The sequence below is a fragment of the Physeter macrocephalus genome, chromosome 14 (assembly GCF_002837175.3).
Source record: "Physeter macrocephalus isolate SW-GA chromosome 14, ASM283717v5, whole genome shotgun sequence".
NCBI classification, from domain to species: Eukaryota; Metazoa; Chordata; class Mammalia; order Artiodactyla; family Physeteridae; genus Physeter; species Physeter macrocephalus.
Genome location: NC_041227.1, coordinates 557,581 through 564,873, shown reverse-complemented (window position 1 = coordinate 564,873; position 7,293 = coordinate 557,581).

The window sequence follows — 7,293 nt, the reverse complement described above, 5'->3', positions numbered from 1 at the left end:
ATTGCGGTGGCTTCTCTTGTTGCAGAGCATGGGCTCTAGGCACGTGGGCTCAGTAGTTGTGGCTCGCGGGCTCCAGGGCGCAGGCTCAGTAGTTGTGGCTCACGGGCTTAGCTGCTCCGCGGCACGTGGGATCTTCCCAGACCAGGGCTCAAACCCGTGTCCCCTGCGTTGGCAGGCGGATTCTTAACCACTGAGCCACCAGGGAAGCCCACACTCGCCGTTTCTGTTCAACGGAGTACTGGGGGGCCAAGTGCTCGGCCTCTTCATCCCCTTCCCCTCCTCGTCAAGCAGGCGTCACACATGGCATCCTGGGCCCCTCCTCCCTCCCTACACCCATCAGCAAGTTGATCCAAAACCAGATGCCGCCTCCAAGTCTAGAATCCTAAGCAGCCTCCCAGCTGGGTCCCTTATCCTCATCCCTCTCTGCTAGGAACACAGCCGGCCTTTCAAAACTCTGCTCAGGAATAAATGCAGAGGTCTAGGAAAGGACAGTGTATGCAGCCGTCATAGTGGTAAGTGAAGCAGGACGTCCGTGTGGTCTCAAATTATCTCCCCAAGCTACCTACTAATTACAAAGGGAAAGCCATCAGAGGTACAGAAGCCATCAGTGTCCCCAGAGACAGGACAGCCTGACTTCATGAGCCCCAGGCATGACGCACCGCGGGGGACACAGCCTCAAAAATGCAGGCCTCAGCCAATCACGAGGAAGCATCACACAGACTCTGCAAACTCCTCTCAGGATGTCCGTCCAGGTCGTGAATGACAAAGACTGAGGAGTTGGCCCAGAGTGGAGAGATGATGAGGTACAGACCTGACTGCACCTCAGACTCCAGAGGGGATGTCGGTCAGGAAGACATGTATCCCCGTCTGTGAAATTATTTGACAGTTACCGTCTGAGTGTAGGCTGGGCGAAGGTATAATCACTGCAGCAATGCCGAGCTCCCTGGTTTAATAATGAAGTGTGTGGGGTCGAGGGCATGGCTCCTGCAACTTACTCTCAAACGGTTCAGAAATAAAAGTTTATGCATGTGACAAACCACATGGGACAAAATGGAAGCAACCGGTAAATCTAGATAGAGCACATAGTTCTTTGCACAATTTTTGCAACTTCTGTGTACCTTTGTTTGAAATTACGTTAAATTAAAAAGTAAACCAAGCATCTGCTAACACCCTGGTAAAGCCGAACTTCGGCACCCAGCATATTTCCAAGTGGGTAAAGCTCTTCCTCAGCCGCCCTCGCCGCAGCCTGAAACCCCTGGAAAAGCCCCCGATAGCCTCCCCAGCATCACCGCGTGTGGGGAGGCCCGGCCTGGAGCCCAGGCCTGTTTACCTGTGACAGGGGGGTCTGGTCCTCAGCTGGTGGTCCCAGCAGCCTCTGGTTACACCCACCCCAGCGGAGCTTTTAAGGGCCATCAAGGACCCTCCCGAGGTCACACCCAGGGACCCTCCCAGCCGGGGGGAAGGTCACACCTGGGTCTGGGCAAGCAGGTTGTTGCGGGAGGGTCCCAGATCTCCTCAGCACCCCAGGAGGGTCCCAGCTTAGCCTGTGGGGATTAGAATCGTCCTTCCCTGTGGGGTCATGGGGAGAGGGTCGTGGGGGACGCATCCCACTGCGGATGGCCATGGGGTGGGGCGTCTGACCACGAGGTCTCACCCCCGCCGCACGCTCTCTGTTCTGACTCCAGAACGCCCCTTCACCGCGGGTTCTCACCTCCACCCTGTGCGCCCACCCCCACCCTGAACCTTGCCTGGAGCCCCAGACCAGCCCCTGGGCAGAGGGTGACTCCGGGGAAGATGCTCTCCCCGGGGCAGGAGCCGGGGGAGGGGGGCCCCCACGCTGCCGCTGCCCAGATCAAACCCCTCCCTCACCTGAGGCCTGACCGCTCCTCTGAGGCAGCGCCTCGTGGGTTGGTCAGCTCCTCGCCCGTCCCGTGGTGGCCCACTCCCCGCTCTTGCAGATGACCCGAGGGAGGGGCCTCATCAGGACTGAGGAAGGCGGGGTGGGCGGGGTGCTTCCCAAGCCCGGAGGACAGTCTGCACGGGCAGCGAAGCGGGGGCTCTCCTGTCCGGGGTCGGGTGATCTTGAGGGGCTGCAGCCCCAGCTGACCCGGCCCTCCCCCGTCCCGTCCCCAACCACGGGGACTCAGGACCAAGGCCGGCACGCACCGTCCGCCGAGATCGGGCTTCCAGTCAGGGCCTTGAGGCCAGAGCCCGCGTCCTCTCTGGAAACACAGGCTCCTGAGGCCAGACGTTAGCGTCCACATTCCTGGCCCCTGGGTCTCGAGCCTCGGCGTGCAGCCCACCTGCCCCCGCCCAGGGGAGGTGCACTCCTGGCTGCGCGGCCCATCTGGCGCCTCCAGGACCTGCAGCCGTAGGAGAGGGTTGGTCTTTGTGGCAGATGCTGGGTTGCCGGGATCCAGAACGTGGGGCGCGCCAGACAGAGCCACCGCCAGTGTCAGGAAAGCGTTGCACCGAGGGACGGGAGGGTCTGGGATGACCCACCCCTGTACCTGCGGTCAACTGGTCTTAAAATGGGCACCAAAGCGGGGAAAGGGCAGCCTTCCCAACTGATGGTGCTCAAACAAATGGATAAACGGAGGGAAAAATGTAGCGAAAATGAGCCTCTAGCCCAGTCTCACCCTGCACAAAAATTAACTCAAAAGGGATCATCTGAATGTCAAAGCTAAACCACAAAGGTTTTAGAAGAAAACAGAAGAAATCTTCACAGCCTTGGGGTAGGCAAATATTTCTTTAAAAGACGTGAAAAGCACAAAAAAGTTGATAAACTGGATTTCATAAATATCAAAAATTTCTTCTCTTCAAAAGATGCCAGTGAGAAAAAAGAAAAGGCAAGCCATTGACTGAAATAAAATATTCAAAACACACATATCTGATGAAGAACTGTATTCTTTTAATCTTAAATCTCAGTAATTTGGGGACTTCCCCGGCGGTCCAGTGGTTAAGACTCCGCGCTTCCACTGCAGGGGGCGCAGGTTCCATCCCCGATCGGGGAACGGAGATCCCACGTGCCGCGTGGTGCAGCACACCCCCACCAAAAAAAGCCCAGTTTTCTTAAAACGAACAAAATATTTGAACAGACACTTCATATAGAAAAATATACAAATGACCAAAAAGCACATTAGAAAGGTGCTCAAGTCATTGGTCACCAGGGAAATGAACATAAAAACCCAATGAGATACCGCTTAGAACCCTTAGAAAGATTGGCAATACCTTCTGAAAGTACTGCTTTTACAACATGTGATGCACTCTGAACTTTCTATTCTATTCTGTTCTACTATGTCCCATCCTGTTCCACTGTAGTCTATCTATTGTATTCACGTTTAAGAAAACACGATATTCTAAAGTGATTTCACAAACACTAAAATATGTTACCACCTGTTTGAAAAACAATAACCAAGAAGCTATATCAACTATTAACCTAGTAACCTAACCTTAAAGTATATAAAGGACACAATTAGATTTATAAGTTTAGTGGAATCCCAATCAAAATCCCAGCAAGCCATTTCGTGGAGGTCGACAAACTGAATATAAGGTTTATGTGGAGAGGACGCAAAAGACCCAGAACAGCCAACAAAACATTGAAGGAGAAGAACGAAGCTGTAGCACTGACTACCCGACTTCAAGACTCACTATAAAGCTACAGGAATCAAGACAGCGGGTACTGGTGAAAGAACAGACAAACAGATCAACCGAACAGAGCAGAGAGCCCAGAAGTAGATCCCCCTAAATACAGTCAGGCGATCTTTGCCAAAGGGAGCAAATGCAATACAATGGAGAAGAGACAGTCTCTTCAACAAATAGCGTTGGAACAACTGGACATCCATCCACAAGCAAAAGATGAATCAAAAGAACTCTGAAAGCTCAACAATGAGAAAAGAAAAATCATGGTTTAAAAAATGGGCAAAAGACCTTAACAGACCTCCTCGCCAAAGAAGACATACAGATGGCAAATAAGCACACGAAAAGATGTCCCCACCATAGGTCATCAGGGAAATGCAAATTTAAGCCATGAGATACCACGATACACCTATTGGAACGGCCAAAATCCAGAGCACTGACAACACCAAACGCTGGTGAGGACGTGAAGCAACAGCAACTCTCACTCGTTGCTGGTGGGGATGCGACATGGTGCAGCCGCTTAGGTGGTTTCTTAGTTAGTGGTTTCTCACAAAACTAAACATACTCTTACCATAGGAGTCAGCAATCGTGCTCCATGTTATTTACCCAAAGGAGCTGAAAACTCATGTCCGCACAAAAACCTGCACACGGATGTTTACAGCAGCTGCATTCACAGTTGCCCAAACTCAGAAACAACCAGGATGCCCTTCAGCAGGTGACGGATAAATGAACTGTGGTCCATCCAGACAGTGGAACATTATTCAGCCCTGAAAAGAAATGAGCTGTAAAGCCATGAAAAGACACAGAGGAACCTTAAGTGCATTTGACTAAGCGAAAGAAGCCAATCTGAACAGGCTACAGACTGTGTGATTCCAACTCTACGACACTCTGGAAAAGACAAAACTATGGAGACGGTAGAAAGATGAGGGGTTGCCAGGGGTTGGGGGGAGGGAGGGAGGAACAGGCAGAGCAGGACGCTTAGGGCCGTGAGACTACTCTGTATGACACTGTAAAGGTGGATACAGGCCATCATACGTGTGTCCAAACCCGTAGAACGTACACCAAGGGTGGGCCCTGATGTAATTTCGGACTCTGGGTGATGATGACGTATCCACGTAGGCGCGTTGGCTTTAACAAATATCCCACCGTTGTGGGTTGTTGAGGGCGCTGCGCCAGCTGGAGGGGGCTGGGGGCTGGGGACTGGGGGCTGGGGGCTGGGGGCTGGGAAATCTCTGTATTTTCCACCCAACTTTGCTGGGAACCTAAAATAGATAAATAAATAAATAAATAAGAATAATAAATAAATACATAATAAATTTTAAAGTATTTTATTTAAGGGATGTCAAACCAACGCACCAACCAAGAGGGAGATTGTAAGTCGTCTCGCTCAGAAACCGATGGATCAAGCTGAACAAAAAACAAACACAAATAGCGAAATGCCAAACAGCACAGTTAAGAACTTGATCCAATAGATGCGAAACTCCCCCAGCCAAGAGAAAACGCACGTTGTGTTTTCAAACACACGTGGCCCTTTACAAGAATCGATGTGGTATGGGCACCCGCTGGCGGATACATGTCATCACGTTTGGGTGCTGGTGCCCCAGAGACGGAGGACCTCAGGCAGGGCTGTGTGGGGGCTGGAGGGACACTGGGAGATGGAGACCAGGCGGGAGAGGGCGGGGTCCCTCTGGAGGACATCTGGCCTCCGGCCCCGCCCCCGGGGCCTGTCTGGTGAGCCCCGCTGCGAACAGATGGCCCCTGGCGCCTCGGGTCCCTGGGCGGCTCTGCCCACGAGGAGTGCTCGGCCACACTGGGCAGGAATTGGCCTGAGGTGGACGGTGCCCTCGTGCCCCAGCCCCTGCGAGGGGACGCGGCCGTCTGCCCGCCCCCTGGCTGTGCTAAGAGGCTACACCTGCACCCGTGACTCTCTTCAGTATGTTTTCAATGATCAAAGAACCGGTTTTTGAGGGTGATCTGCAAATCGCTGGAGGAGAAAGGTTGACCCGAGGTGCCCCCACCAGGAGGCTGCCCCGCCTTCAAGCCCCCCACCCTTTCTGGACCCTGCTCTCCACCGGCGCTGCTCTCCTCGCCGGGGTACAAATCCAGCCCAAGGCTGCAGGAACCAGCGCACACAGGCCGAGGATGAGGGAGACGCTGGGCCCACTTGTCAGTCCGGAACTTAGAGAAGGAAGCAGCAGGGGCCGTGAGTCAGGGCCCTCGCTCCCCGGGGTCCGGGCGCTGGGTGCAACGGCCCCTGCTGGAAATCCACCCTTCTGAGTCTTGGGGTGCTTCCGTGCACGCCCTCTCTTCCAAGAACCAGGCGTTAACAAGCTCTCAGCTGCATTCCCGCCCCGCCCCCACCCATGCGGGCTCACCGGGGCCCACCGTCCCTGGGGCATCTGTGGGCACCCCAGATCTGATGGCCCAGGACGTAGTTCTGGGGGCACCGCCATCCACCCAGCTGCTCAGGCCAGCCTCCTGAGACCTCACCTCCGAGACACAGCCCCTCCGTCACTCTGAGCCGCGGTGACGCCTGCTCCCTCCCTCCCACCACCCACTCCCGCACGCACGCACGCACGTGCTCTCTCCTGCCCGCCCAGGCGCTGACACCGCCCAGGGCCCCTCCGTGCGCTCTGCCCCTGGAGTGGCTATGCCCTGTTCACGGCCCTGGACACCTTCGACTCCCGACATGCCCCCCTGGGTGGTTCTCGGGCCACAGGAACCGGGCTCAGAGGGGTCAGCGGGGTCCTGGGAGCAGCCGAGAACACGGGGGCAGCCAGCAGGAGTGGGCGGAGGTGGGCGGCCGCCCGCCTGGGCTGCAGAGCCTCCCCAAACACCTCGGCCACGGCCACGGGCGAGGAGGACCCTGCGGCGTGGCCAGGGGCTTTCCTCCTGAGGAGCGGGGATGGGGGACGGTGGTCACGTGAGCCCTAGAAAGGGCTGCGTGGAGATGCAAGAGACCAAAAACACAGAGGGACCCACAGCCTCTGCAAGGACCAGCCTAGGCGGTCAGCTCAGTCAGCAACTGCAGCTTCCGATCAGGACCAACCAGAGAGAGCCAACGCGTCCCCCAAACCGGTGGTGAAGGATGGCCCCTGCCAGCCCCCTCCAGCGAACGACACCGGCTTCCCTCCCCCCCACAGGCCTCCCCGGCGTCGGCACCGCCCCGAGGCGAGCCCCCTGCCCGTTCTCTGTCGGGGCTTGAGGGCGATGACCCTGGGGCAGAGAATGGGTGCTGGGGGCGACGGGCAGGAAGACCCCAGCCCTGCGCGCTGGCAGGAGCCTCCGACCCGGACGTCCAGGGAGCCCTGTTCCCACACCGGCCCTGCACCCGCTCCTGACAAGCGGCTCAACCTCTACCACGTGGAGGGGTCATCGGGCCGCGGCCCATCAGCGCGGCAGCCCCCGTTTGATTCCAGGACCCAGAGGCCTCACCGCTGCCCGTGAGCGGTTAAGCCCGACCACCCTCACGTGTGAGAACGCAGAGCACAGCCCACGGGCCGTGGTCTGCTGGTCGTGGTGACTCCAGGCCAGTCCACTGCACACGGGGGAGATCGAAGAAGGCCAGCCGCTCGGCCTCAGGGCAGCAGAAGGGCCGTGGGCCCCCGGACCACCCTCTCCAGAGCAGGCTGGGAGCGGGCAGGCGCCGCCCCC